Here is a 15,602-nt window from a genome sequence, read left to right as displayed (position 1 = left end):
TAGATGGGGATGCTACCCGCCGAAGTATGGCTGTCATGGCTGGTGGATGTCTCTAACATCTCATCAAACTTGATGAACTAGCCGACCTAAGCAAATGCAAGGGCGAAACCCCCATCAGCGTAGCCCTGGGCGGCTTCCCCACCGATAAGGCTCGCCCGGAGAAGATTCGCTAGAAGAAGTCTACATACGGCTCCATCCTGACGAAGGCCTCACAGATGGTGATAAAGCCAGTGACATGCAACACCCTCCTATGTGCCTCCTCCTTCGGTAGAAGGGGCTCCTTCTCGGTGAAGGCAGCCAGCACCATCTCATCTACGTTAGATAACCTCTAGCTCAACATTGCGCTCTGGATTCACAAACAGATCTATGAGTTCTCCTCTCCCTCGCTTCACCCTCTCTCACTTAGGAACCACCATGATGCACGAACGCACTTGGCGAGAAGGAAGAAGGAGGAGAGGCAGCAGCTCAAGAATAGGTGGAGAAATAGGACGAGAACCCTCTCCCTTCCCCTATTTAAGAAGGAGACGTAGCAGTTGGAGAAAGGTCCCTTCCCCTATTCAATGTGGATGGGAGTTCGATGGGACACGTCTTGACCGACGGGACATGCCCTGCTCGACGAGATGGCGCCTGGTCAAATAGCACGTGGCATGGGTATGCTGGGCGCAAGAAATAAGGCGCAACCGCATGCAGGTGGCTCTTCGCCTTCCTAGATAGGACCTGGAAGTGCCCAACAATGGAACCTCCATCAAGGGACGACCAACGTGCCTCCTAAGTTGATCGGACGGGCTAGATGAATGCCGAGCAATGGGTGTGAGGTTGAGGAACCAAACGGACACCGAAAGATAAGCACCCTTATTTACTTACTTTAAGTATCAATTTCAATACCGAGCCTCTGACCCCAGCAAAGGCAGGGGTGCGGACATCACTCAGGGGCTGCCGAGAGTGTCTACTCGTTTAGACATTTTCTTCGCTCGACCCCTCCTTATGTTTAAAAACCAGAGGCCTAGTGTGCGGGTGTAAACTTTGAGTAAAACTGGTCAAACCGCTAGACCCTACGCCCCAGCGACTATGACATTTTTGTTGACCAGCGTGATCGAATTCTTTGTCCCCGCACCCCAAGCTTTAGCATCCACCTTCTCGAGAAGGTGAAAGGATCTAACAATGCCTAGAGGAGGGGGTGAATAGGCGTATCTAAAATTTACTGCAAATACTAAGTTCAAATCTATCAGTTAATGTCGGAAGTCCTGGCGTTTGGGTCAGAACTCCCGACGTTGTTAGAAGCTTCGATGCAAACGTCAGCAGTTTCGACGCCTACATGAACTACAAAAGTAGTGCCAAATTTAACTTTGCGGATAAATAATATTACAACCTCACTTCCTAGTGGTTTGGTGAAGATGTTGAGTCACTCCCTTGACGCCGTATTGCCTCCAAACCGTAGATCGAGTCCAAACCCTAAAATAGAAGTTTGGGAGAGAAAGAGACAAACAAATACAAGTAATCTCTAGCAATCACAACAACAATAAACACACGGGACACAAGGATTTATCTCGAGGTTTGGCAACCCCACAAAGGAGCTCCTACGTCCTTGTTGTTGAGGTGACCACCAAGGTCGGAGTCTCTTCCACCTCCTTGCCTCTCTCAAAGCGACCACAAAGGTCACTTGAGCTTTCCACTAAGAAATCAAAGGGTGATACAAACTTCCCAAGGCTCTTCCATAAGATGGAAGCTCTTGGGAAATGCCTAGCCGGCTAGGGGCAAAGCCCCAAGAGTAATAGACACAAAATCAACCAGGTTGATGAAGAAATCAAGTGCTCAAGCTTGCCAAAGTGATGCTCTCACTTAATACACTCTCCTTTCACTCAAAACCCTAAGAGAATCGAAGATTAGAGCAAAGGGGGAAGGAGAGGGGTGCTTTAGTTGCTTGGGAGCTCTTAAGCACAAAGTGGGTTAGCTATAAATGAGTTTGTAACGGTTAGAAGTGAAGAGAGTGGTATTTATACTCCAAGTGAAAATCTAACCGTTCAGATCTATGTTGGAAGTTCCGATGCAGATCTCGGGACTTCCGACGTTAACAGAAAACACTGTTCACACAGGGTCAAAAGTCCATGTGTGTAAGTCAATGTTGGAACTCCCGGCAAACGTCGAGACTTCCGACGTGCGCAGTTAAGCAAACAAGTAAAGCTCCAGGTGTTGAGACTCTCGACAAGGTCTAAGACTTCCAACGAGCGTAGACAGCCAGTCAATCAGAACTATAGGTGCTGGGACTCCTGGCTTGGGTCAGGACTTCCGATTCTCGGAAGTTTCGACTCACGTCGGGACTTCCGACGTCCACAGTAACCACGCAGGCTAAGTGACTAGATGTCAGAACTTCCAGCAAGAGTCATGACTTCCGACTGTCGGGAGTTCCGGCTTACGTTAGGACTTCCAACACCAACAGTCGTAGAAAAATAATCTACGTGCTCTTGGAGTGCTAGAGTGTCTCTCTTTTGATTTTATTATTATGCTTGAGCACTCTATCTTCCTCAGACCAACTAAATTTGCATCCCTCTTTATAGTGCGGCGTATCCTAAACTCAAAAACAAAATTAAAACCTTTGGAGAGCGTTTTGAATTCGTCCGCCTTTTCAACTTCAAGAATTAAGGGATACCATTTCATCTTTATCAACTCTTTAAATCTTTCATGGGACTAATAGCTGTGACATATCTCATTAAGATCATATTAGTCCCTAATTTAGAAGTCATCAATACACCAAAACTCACATAGGGGGCAAATGCACTTTCAGAAGGGTTCGGAGGGGTCTACCTGTGGAATCTCCTTCAAGGAGAAGCTATCAGGACACCCAAGTCGATCGAACGGCTTGGATCGCTGCCGAGAGATAGAAATGAAAAATTGCGATGCTCGTGCAGGTTACACCGGCCCCATCGCAAACGTCAGACCTGAACCCCACATGAACATGTCCGGTAAGCGCTCTGCGTCACTCACGCCAACAAGGTAACATCACCGACCCTTGCCTTCGTTTCCATTATATCGTACATTCATCCCATATATCTAAGTGTTGCATATGCAATTGCTGCATCTCAATGCTTTGCGTCGCGTCACAAAGCGGTAGTCGCCTCATTCGATACGAGCGGCAACTGACCGAGGTTCGAAGGCCAACCCACAAAAGGCTCGAGGCTGCCTCATGTCAAACAGAGCCAGGGGAGAAAAACCAAGATGAGCCCCAGTGGCCTTACTCGACCCTGCTCAGAAGTGGATAGGGACATCCTAACCTTTCTCGTTTGATTCTAACCTCGAGCCAAGCCTATAGAATCTCCATCGAGGAGAGGCCAACGGGCCACCCGATCCTATCGAACGGCTCGGGCATCTACCGAGAGGCGGGTTAAGAAGTAGTGGAATGCTACATGAGGGCTCTGCTGACCCTATTAGCAGATGACAGACCTGGATTCCACTCGAACATGCCCGTTAGCGAGCTCATTGAGCGCAACACTCAAGCCATCGAGGCAAGTATCGTTAACTCAGCCCTTATCAGACCCCAAGGGGCTCGGGGGCTCGAGCCGCCCGATCCTAGATCGAGAGACTGAGGTTTGATGGCCGGCCCATGAAGGGCCCTAGGCCGCCTGTTTACACCAAAATTTGGGAGAAGAGCGTGGGAACTCATAGGCTTCCAAGATAGTGCCAATGAAGGAGTCGATTGTGTGAAGATTGATATCTGCTGATTCAGATGCGATACTGGGATTAGTTCTCTTTAAATGACGTCGGCAGATAACGATGATGAGATATGATTGGCATCGAGGAGATACATATCGAACTCTACAAAAGGGGAAAGATTAGAGTATAAGTTATCTTAAAATAGGAATGTTTTCTTCATACCAAATATTATACTGAGTCATACTCGAATAGGATTTGTTTTTAGACGCCGAGTATAAATATCAAACCCCGGCTATTGTAAAAGACACACAATCAATTAAATACCAGTTATTTACTTTTTTGGCTCTGGCCACCCCTTAGGAGTAGGAGTCGAGTAGATCTCGGCGAGTTCTTCAGCAAGTACGCCTGCATCATCTGGTCGACCTCCACTGCTTGTTTGTAAGTACCGTCATGGCTTATTCCTCTGTTCATATGGCTGCATCAATCCGGTTGACCTCCACTGCGACTCTGGTATAAGTTAGTTATCGACTCTTGTCTAGTTCAAGTATGGTTGCATCGATCCGGTCGACCTCCACTGCTCGAACTAGATTAAGGTCATGTTATCGGCTCTATCTAAGGGTGGCGTTCCTTCGGATAGATTCATTAAGTTACCGATATTGCTTATTGCTTCCATTATTTATTTAATTATAACAATATCACTTTGTCCGATTGGGATTGATCTAGATCGGCCTTATATCTTTGTTAACCCATCATTTGTTAATCTAAACTGATCTAATCTACACTTTAAATGATGAGTTATGTTTTATCGACTGTTTTACATCAACCTTGATCGTGCATAGCGTACGGTTAAGGCATGTTTAATCTTGAGTAGATCTATGGGCTAGCAAAAACCGTTCTATGGCCCGTTATCATGGCTTGTGTGATTCTGCCTCACACCCAACTATTAGCACCGTGGAGTGCAGATCATTATTTGGTAGATCTATTCCTGAGAGGGCATGACCTTAACTTTGTGCTATGCCTGAATCGGTTGTTTTAACCGATATCGAACGCTTTCACAAATAGTTCGTATCATAAGACCGTTGAAGTAAGGATAGGTTGAAAGATATGTTAGCCCATGATCTTATTATTGTATTATAGCCTACATGATTCTGCCTCATGCCCCACTGATATTAGTAATAAGTTAGGGTCGTCGATTCTATTATTGTTTCTACGGCCTGCATGATTCTGCCTCATGCCCCACTGGTCATAGCAATAGATGAGATCTAATATGTCCATTAGATTTATCTCTATTAAACGGTTGAATGATGATGAACTGTTTCTTTCATAAAAAGGGGTTCGGTTACTTACAGCCATTGGCTTAACATGAACTAATTATTGTTAATATCTTATTGCCATTGACCAATATTTGTGTAAAGAATGATATCCATCCTGAACAATAACCAATTCTTCTTACACAACTCCATGAGCTTTAATTGATTTTTTCTTATGAATATGATGGAATTGACTATTTAGTCGATCTCCTTTCATATCGGCTCTCAGAGCCGCACATTCAGGACTGTTTGGCAACACCGGCACGTTCTGCCCTTAATTACTGATAAACTTTCTCTCTTTATCAATTGTAGGGTCAAATTGACTAGCACATCTCAGGAGGAGTGCACAGGATCGACCATCCCTGTGCTGAAGCTAGGTGGATCTCCAGCTCCATCAAGCAGACCCTTCCGGCTTGCTCATGTGCCCTTGGCACGGGATGAAATTCCATGTCGACACACATTTCTGGCACACCCGATGGGACCCCACAATCATCATGGCGGTTCATAACAACAAAGACATCCTTATGCTACATTATGAAGATCTACTTGATGGAGATAAAGATGTCATCAGCAAAGTTATAGAAGAGTTTTAGAGCAAATGTTTGTTGTCCTACACCAAAACATGTGACAATATAATTATTCAGAAATTTCCACTACCGAGAGCTCTATTACACGGGTAGACAGATATAACTGAAGCTGAAGATAGGTGTTTCTTTGCAGAAGTTGTAGACAAATTTGTTCGTGATGCCATATCAAGTCAGAATGAAGCTTTCTTGGACACATTCCACAATGCCATGAAAGAAGTGATTCATGGGTGTCCAGTTGGTCAAGTTGGGCCAGCTTATTACAATATTCTAGATCTGTCGACCCAAGGGACTAATCAAGTCGGTACCAGCCATCAAAAAGCAGCACTAGTTGGTAATGGTGATGTCCAGGCAGTTTAGCGTTCATCTGAACAAACTCAAGGTACTAGTACGAATCAGATACAGTATGACCCTAGACCATTAGTATAGCATGTGCAACAGTCAGTGGGGCAAAGTCAGAACTAGGTGATCAATTTTGGCACATCAGGCCACGTACCATCGTCGGCTCAAAAAATAGCACCATCTATTCAAAGGATCCGTAGAGATATAGATCCTTATGTCTATAATCAGAGACTTTAAGCAGCAAGCCAGCAAAGGACCCAACAGATAGAGGTTCCACAAGGATATCACTATGGATTAGATTATAACACCCTTCATGTGATTTCAAATCCAGGGTATCAAGGCACACGAGATTTCAATCCATAGATGGGTCAGCAAGTACAGAGAAATCAAAATTCAAATGTTGATGAGTTATTGTTGAAGGTGATCGAGATGATGAAGAATTAGTTCGGTCTGAAGGGCTAATCTTCTCGTACAAACGCCCATATCTAGAATGGTATGATTTGGTCGTCCTTCCCACAAATTACAGGCTCCTAGAGTTCGCTAAGTTCATTGGCCAAGACAGTACAAGCACGATAGAACATGTCAGTCGGTATCTTACACAATTAGGCGAAGCATCAGTTGATGATGCCCATCGAGTTTGTTTCTTCTCCTTGTCCTTATCGGAGCCAGCCTTCACTTGGTTTTCATCATTGCCAGTCAATTCTATTGCCAATTGGGCTGACTTAGAGAAGAAGTTTCATACATATTTTTATACTGGGACCGGAGAAAAGAAGATTATCGATCTGATAACTATAAGGCAGAAGACTAATGAATCAGGCATTGAGTTTCTTCAGAGGTTTCGGGAGTCTAGGAACTTGTGCTTCTCATTAAACTTGGTTGATGATCAACTAGCTATTTTAGCTATTCAAGGAATGCTGCCAATGTGGAAAGAAAAGCTGCTGGGACAAGAATTTGACAACTTGGGTCAATTGGCTCAACGAGTGGCAGCACTCAATAGCCAATTCCAGAGTATGCACAGAGATACCCGATTCCAAAAGAGTACCACAGTGGCCGAAGCCTATAATCCATACTCAGTTGATGACAACTATGAAGATGAAGAAGAAGAGGTTGCTACGGCTGAATGGAATTAGGGCAAAAAGACAGTGATGGTGCCAAATCCTTGGAGAAGAAGAGTCAAGGGGAGCTATGACTTTGATATCACCAAATCAGACAAGCTCTTTGATTTGTTGCTTGAGAAAGGGCAGATCAAGTTGCCCGATGGTCATGTTATGTTGCCCCTTATCAGTTGAAGAATAAGAAGTTCTGCAAGTTCCATAATGCTACTTCTCATTCCACCAACGAATGCAGAATTTTCCGGCAGCATATATAGATGGCTATTCAGCAGAGGAGACTCAAATTTGATACATCTTAGAAAATGAAAGTTGATGATAATCCTTTCCCAGGAGATCAAAACATGGTTGATGCTGGGCTACTCAAAGAAAAGACTAAGGTCCTAACATCAACCAAATCAAAAGAAGCTAGAACAGTCGATCCCAAGATGCAAATATCGGCCGACGAATACAGGGAAATTAAAAGACGTCACAATGAGCAAAAGAACCAATATGAGCAGGGACGAACATCAAAAGTAGGGATGACAAAGCCACGAGTTACATCTCAGATTCTGTTGAATAAGTGGCAGCGGCAGAAGGAAAAGGATTATCAGTGTTGGTTAAAGGATCAAGAATACCAGCGTCAACTAGAAAAAAAGGTATGAAAGGAAACAAGCCGAATCACATTGGAATTGTCCTTTCTTCAGACATTGCTGGAATAAAGGTTTGAAGTTGCCTACCAAACATGACTATCTAGAATGCAGCAATCAGTATTGGGAGTTTAAGCAATCTCAAACCAATCACCGGTCTATCCATACTCAAGATGCATATCATCATAATAATATGGATCGGCGCTTAAAAAATTAAAGTGTTCATAATCGGCTAGAAAAAGAGTTGTTGACCAAGACTGGGCTGATTATGAAGAAGAAGGCAATGAAAGAAAATATGTTTAGTAAGAAGGCCAATGGTGTCCAGGAGGTTTGACAAGAAGCCAGAAGAGAAGGGTGCAACGCCTAAGGAATAAAGAGATAGAACAGGCTCAGGCATCTGGTAAACCTCAAGTATGGCGTACTAAGCAAACAGCCGATAGAAAGCAACCATCGGCTAATATTCAAATGGCTTTTCTATTGCCATCAGAGTTTAGAGCTCTGACAGATCAAGAAGTTTATTTGGATTTCGATGAATCGGAGTATGAGGAGATAGTTGCCAAGTTAACGGTTGTACAACAAGCAATATTTGACAAAACCAGTCAAGCATCGGCACTTAAAGGCTTTATATATGAAAGGTCTTGTTGATGAAAAGCCGATGAACAAGATGTTAGTGGATGGAGGTGCTTCTGTCAATCTTATGTCTTACACCACTTTTTGTAAACTTGGCAAAGGACCAGGAGATCTGATGGATACTGACATGATGCTTAAGGATTTTAGAGGTAATGCATCTAAGACCCGGGGGCAATAAACGTCGAACTAACAATCGAAAGTAAGACTCTACTCACCACATTCTTCATCATCGATGGAAAAGGGTCGTACAGTTTGCTCCTTGGCTATGATTAGGTTCATGTGAACTATTATGTACCATCAACCATGCATCAGTGTTTGATTCAATGGCATGGGGATGATGTTGAGGTGGTTCGCACTGATGAATCTGTGAGCATCGCAACAGCTGATCCAGTCTTCTGGGAACTAGGAGACTTCGAATGCTTTTCTGGCAAGTTATGGGAAGGAGGTTTCATTAAGATCAACAATGAAAGCCAATAGCCGATGCAAGCGATCGGCTCTGAAAGTTTGTTTTAGTGAATAGTCATGGCTTCACATCGACCATTGTAATAAAGGAAAATAAGCATTAGTTCTGAGTATGGGTTTAGGCCAACATATGAATGCTAAATGGAATCCTAAGTGCGGATTAGAATTGATGGATTTCTGAAATGAAGTTTTGTTGCACTTAACAAAATGCTTGCTCTAGATTGATCAATTGTCTAACCTTTGGTATGAAAAGTTCTGAGGCAAAATATTTAAAGGGATGTTATTCTAACATCTGATCAACATTTGATAGCTGATTCGTTCTCGACTCTAATAGTCGATACCAGGAGGGTATCGTCTCTAATTCAAAAAATGAAAATCTTCAAAGACAATAAAAGTCAATATGATATGTATCGCCTATAGAGCAAAAACAAAAAGCAAAAACAATCATACACAAGAGCATTGTACTAAGACACATAAATAAAAAGAATAGGAGTCTTTGTTCATCGGATTACCCTAGATACAATCTAGTCAAAGACCTTGTTCACCACATCCTGGGCGGATGTGATGTCTACTATGGCCTCCGCTACCATAACAAATTCTTTGAGTAGATCCTCATGTTCCTCAGGGTCGTTGCCCATTGGGAAACCAGTCCCCATGGCATGGAGCTCGTACCTAGTTTGGACTTATGCCGTGGTCAGCGCCACCGCAGCACCATGACGAACACCGTGGAGGGCGATCTCCTGAACACAGGTCGGGATGTCTCGAAGGCGAGCGTTGATAGGGGAACCCTGAGCATTGACGGTGTCCACGGCCACATTCGCTGCCAGTTGGAGAGATTCCAACTGCACCGTCAGGGCTAGCAATCATAGGAACAAAAAGACTATCAAGATAAAGACAATGGAAATCAAAGGGTTCTCTTAATAAAAGTCATGGTTTCAGAATTAATTGGACTAAGATTAGAAGTCTGCGATCGGCTGTATCAAATCAGCTCTTTAGCCGAAACAAGAAGCATAATTAAATAACAGAGAGTATGATCGATTCTACACAAGATATGCGTTGACATGCAGATTTCAAGACTAGAACGTCGTGGATCGCTCTCAACATTTCTAGCCAAATAGCATCAGCTCCTGCGATCTGTTGTTTGCCTTCTTCGGCTGATCTAGGGATGCTCTCGAGGATGTACTTATGACGGTCAATGGCAATAAGACTCCAGAGAAAGCTGGGGATGGATTACCCTTGATGGCCAAGAGCAAGATAGCCGATATGGTTGCCTAATCGCGAGAGACCTTATTAGATCAAACGTTGTGTGCCTAGTAATAATTACATTTTGGAGACACTGAGAGGAGAAGAGGAATTCGGTAGAGCAATTAAATGGGGAATATTTAAAGGAATATTACCCTAATGTTTGGATTAATACTTGACAACCAATTTGCTCGGTTGTCAACTCTAATAGCCGATACCAGAAGGGTACAATGTGTATTGCCCGTAGGAGCGAGACAAACACGAACAAAGTGATGCATGAAGTAAAAGGAAAATCATTGGAGATGAGGGAATTGTTTGCTGATATCACTTATTACAAACTACAGATCAGAAAACACTTTGTTTACTATATCATCAGCCTAGGAGGTCAGGGCTACAGAGTTGGTGGCGTCGAAGAAATCCTCGACTAGGCGCTCATAATCTCCAGGGTATCCTGTGGCTGGAGCTCCATGGGGAAGAAGCCAAAGATCATGGCCAGAGTGAACTTGCGTAGCAGCCAACGCCATGAAGAGCGACTTCTCTGATCTGGTTCAGGATGTCATGCAAGCGAACCACCGGAGCGGTGCCCCTGGCATTGACGAATCCCACTGAATGGTCTATAGCTAAATGAAGGCTTTCTAGCTGAGTCGATAGATCAAAAAGATTTAAGGAAGATGTGATTAGGATCTTGGAGGCAAAAGTTAAGAAGAAACAAAAAAATATGGTAAATGTCTCACCAGCGATTCTGGCTTCAGCTTTGGCCAGCCTCTCCCACATCGGGTTGGCCTTAGGGGATGATCATCCCTAAACTATGGCTAGAGCCGACTCTACAATAAAGAGGCAGTCGACAAGTTTTGCGTCGGTCCGATTAATGGAAGCGATTGGGTCATCGTTATCTCTCGGCCTCCTCAGATAGCAGGGGAGCTAGCAATGAATTGGTGCAGAGGATGACCCCAAAGACTGAGCAGAGTTAGCCCTCTGCTCTGGAACGACAGGAGCATCACGAGGTGCACCCTCTTGATGATGGATGCGCTAACATGATGATGCAGATCCATCGAGAGCCTCCTCAGCAGACCTCTTGCTGTTCTCCATGATCTCAAACCTATGAAAAAGTAGGAACTATACTAAGGATGCAGAAGGTTTGAAATGAAGAGGGTTGTTTTTTTATCCCTAGCCGTGGCCCATATATATAGCCCAGGAAGGCGAGGAGATAGGTTTCATCGGAGGTGTGAAATTGAAATCAGATACAGAAACAGATCGACACTCTAGAAGTTCAGGGGACAGATGACGAAGAAATAACGGATTCAGACTTATTGCTTCCCCAAATTACAAAATATCATGGGAGAACTTACATTGACCAGAGACCGACTCACCAAGGCTTCTTTGGATCGAAGGGAGTCCGGGTTCCTAGAAGGCTGAAGGTCATCATGAACCGAGTCACGTCAGCCCATTGATAAAATTGTGCTAGGAGAAGGGGAAAGGTCGCCCGCCTAACATATGCCCTGCTGATTTCTTAATGACTGGAAAACTATAGGAAAGAAGCATGTGGCTTTCCTGGTGGGCGTTTGGTGGAACGAATAAGGGAAAGGTGTCCACACATTTTAGCTCTTGTAAACACTAGAACAGCTCTACGAGCATGGTGAGAAGACACATGTGATATCATAAGACTTCTTCTAGTCGTAGTAGCTCATCCTCTTACTCAACAAGGCGCTAGAATGGGTGATGCAATCACCCTATGCACAAGAATTCTTCTAACCACTCAAGATCTTCATAGCAAAAGGATAGACCATGTAGGGTCCGGCAGAGTTGGAAGCACTCAAGGAGGCAGATAGAAGAGAAACATGACTGAATTATTGAGTTGCTCTCGCCATGGTCGGATAGACATTTTATAGCTGGCCTAGAAGGATGAATCCAAGTGCCCATGAAGCAATGATGCCCTCATAAAAGTTTTGAAGCATGGGCTCATGAGCTAACATAGACGGCGACAAACAGTGGACCCCAGATCAAGATTCTTTACCTATGACTGTGGACCTATTGGGGGCATAGACGTGATAATTTTGGAATAAAATTACTTTTATCCCAAAATTGGGGAGCATGTGTTTACACCAAAATTTAGGAGAAGAGCGTGGGAACTCGTAGGCTCCCAAGATAGTGCTAATCAAGGAGTCGATTGCGTGAAGATTGATATCTGCCAGTTCAGATGTGACACTGCGATCGGTTCTCTTTAAATGACATCAGCAGATGACGATGATGAGATATGATTAGCATCGAGGAGATACATATCGGACTCTATAAAAGGGGAAAGATTAGAGTCAAAGTTATCTTAAAATAGGAATGTTTTCTTCGTACCAATGATTGGACTGAGTCATACTCGATAGGATTCATTTTTAGGCTCCGGGTATAAATATCAAACTCTGGCTATTGTAAAAGACACACAATCAATCAAATACCAGTTATTTACTTTTTTGGCTCTGGTCATCCCTTAGGAGTAGGAGTAGAGTAGATTTTGGTGAGTCCTTCAGCAAGTACGGCTGCATCAATCTGGTCGACCTCCACTGCTTATCTGTAAGTACCATTATGGCTTATACCTCTATTCGTATGGCTGCATCGATCTGGTCGACCTCCACTATGACTCTGGTATAAGTTAGTTATCGACTCTTGTCTAGTTCAAGTACGGCTGCATCGATCCGGTCGACCTCCACTGCTCAAACTAGATTAAGGTCAAGTTATCGGCTCTATCTAAGGGTGGCGTTCCTTCAGATAGATTTATTAAGTTACTGATATTGCTTATTGCTTCCATTATTTATTTAATTACAGCAATATCACTTCGCCCGATTGGGATTGATCTAGATTGGCCTTATATCTTTGTTAACCCATCGTTTGTTAATCTAAACTGATCTAATCTGCACTTTAAACGATGAGTTATGTTTTATCGGCTGTTTTACGTCAATCTTGATCATGCATAGCGTGCGGTTAAGGCATGTTTGATCTTGAGTAGATCTATTGGCTAGCAAAAATCGTTCCATAGCCCGTTATCATGGCCAGTGTGATTCTGCCTCACACCCCACTATTAGCACCGTGGAGTGGGGATCATTATTTGGTAGATCTATTCCTGAGAGGGCATGACCTTAACTGTGCGCTATGCCTGAATCAACTATTTTAGCTGATATCGAACGCTTTCATGAACAATTCGTATCATGAGATCGTTGAAGTAAGGATAGGTTGAAAGATATGTTAGCCCCATGATCTTATTATTGTATTATGGCCTGCATGATCTGCCGCATGCCCCACTGATATTAGTAATAAGTTAGGGTCGTCGAGTCTATTGTTATTTCCATGGCCTGCATGATTCTACCTTATGCCCCACTAGTCATAGCGATAGATGAGATCTAATATGTTCAATAGATTTATCTCTATTAAATGGTTGAATGATGATGAATTGTTTCTTTCATAAAAAGGGGTTCGGTTACTTGCAGTCATTGGCTTAGCATGAACAAATTATTGTTAATATCTTATTGCCATTGACCAATATTTATTTAAAGAATTATATCCATCCTGAACGATAACTGATTCTTATTACACAACTCCATGAGCTTTAATCGATTTATTCTTATGAATATGCTGGAATCGACTATTTAGTCGATCTCCTTTCATATCGGCTCTCAGAGCTGCATATTCGGGACTGTCTGGCAACACCGGCACATTCCGTCCTTAATTACTGATAAACTTGCTCTCTTTGTCAATTGCAGGGTCAAATTGACTAGCACATCTCGAGAGGAGTGCGTAGGATCGACCATCCCTATGCTGAAGCTAGACAAATCTATAGCGCCATCGAGTGGACCCTTCTGGCTTGCTCGTGTGCCCTTGGCACGAGATGAAATTCCATGTTGACACCGCCTCACGTCGAACAAGAGCCAAGAGAGAAAACATAGATGAGCCTCAGTGGCCTTCGCCCAACCCGCATAGAGACGGATAGGGTCATCTCAACCTTCTCATTCGATCCAACCTCTAGCCGAGCCCATAGAATCCCCATTAAGGGGGAATCTATTGGAAGGCGGGTTAAGGAGCAACAGAATGCCACCCGAGTGCTTTGCTGACCCTATCATGAGCGACGGGACCAGATTCCGTTCGAACATCCCCGTTAGGGAGCTCATCAAATGCGTCACTCGAGCCATCAAGGCAAGTGACATCGCCTCAACCCCTCCAATTGCGAAAAATATGGACGGGACAACAGTCACAAAAATGAGTTGACCCTTGACCGAATCCCCACCACGCACGGGGGCCCAGGGAAGGTTGGCCTTGTAAGGAGACCGAACACACGGTCGTAAAACGATAGCTAAAATCCTAAGAAAGGGGTATGTATGAATACAACAGTAGTTTCACTATCCTCTCTTCGATCTCCAGTGACATTTGACCCCAGCAACCGCAAGGGGTCGGATCTCACTTGAGGGCTGATAAAGGTATAAATACCCCCTTTTTCAAAACAATCGCTACGTCGGACCTCTTCCTCATGATTAAAGTTAGTGGCATGGTTTGTGGGAACATATACCCAAGTATGCCTAGTTAGACTACAAAAAACCCACGCCCCGACGACTATGGTAACTTTGCTCACTAGCATAATTGAAGTTTCCCTCTTACACACCTCAGGCCCTATGGTCTTAACGAACAGAAGGGTCGGATCGCATGAGCCCCTTTTTCGAACACAAAAAGGGAAGAAAGCAAGTTCAATCAAATGAAATGAAATTATGAATTTGTTTAACGAAACAAAATTACGAATCTATTTTTAAGATACAAAAGTGCTGACACTTGTCCATAGATTAAAGATAATATCCAACCCATTCGACTAACTACCCCCTTCGGGGAAGAACCATATCTTCAAGTTTGCTCACTAGGGTTTCCGCAAGAGGAGTCATCACCACTTCTATTTCATCCAGCTCGGAGGCTTCATAGCTAGGCGCGAAACCAAGGCTCATCGCCTCCAAGTTGATGCTTTCATTGTAATGCAAGCGGGCGATGGCGAAGGCTTGGGTGATCCCTAAGCGAAGAGCTTCCTTCTCTAGCTGGCGCACCCACGCCATGATATCTATGGCATGAGCCGCGAGCAAGCTGGTCCCCTCTACCTGCACCACTTGTAGGTCATCGCAGACTACGCTAAGGGCAACCTTTAGGACATTGAGCTCGTCGCTCTCTGCCTAAAGAAGACTCCTCGCCTTGGCAAGATCCATGGCCAGTCCAGCAGCAGTGCCCTCGACCTCTAGCTTTTGGGCTTTTACAGTTCCAAGCCCAGCCTAGAGGGAGCTAATCCTATGCTAGGCCTCGTCGCGCTCTCGGATGGCCTGGTCGCGCTCCCCGCGGGCCACACCACACTTCGAGTGGAGCCTCTCCGTAGTCTGGCATAGCTCATCCCGCTCCTTGCGAAGCCGAGCGACCACCTCAGCATCCAATTTTGCCTTTTGCTCCAGGGCCATAGACCTCTCCTCGGCTCCCAGCATGAGATCTAGCTCCTTCTTGGCCTCGGCCAGAAGGTCAAAGATCCATTGGCAGGTCTGGGCATCCCACTGGAGCAGCTCACCCTGCTCCTTCTACACTCTGGCAGCCTCCTCCTCATCCTGTTGCGCCCTCTCCGATAGTTCCTCAAAAGACTTCTTG

The sequence above is a fragment of the Miscanthus floridulus genome, chromosome 3 (genome assembly GCF_019320115.1).
Source record: "Miscanthus floridulus cultivar M001 chromosome 3, ASM1932011v1, whole genome shotgun sequence".
Classification (NCBI taxonomy): Eukaryota; Viridiplantae; Streptophyta; class Magnoliopsida; order Poales; family Poaceae; genus Miscanthus; species Miscanthus floridulus.
This window is presented reverse-complemented; position numbering follows the sequence as displayed.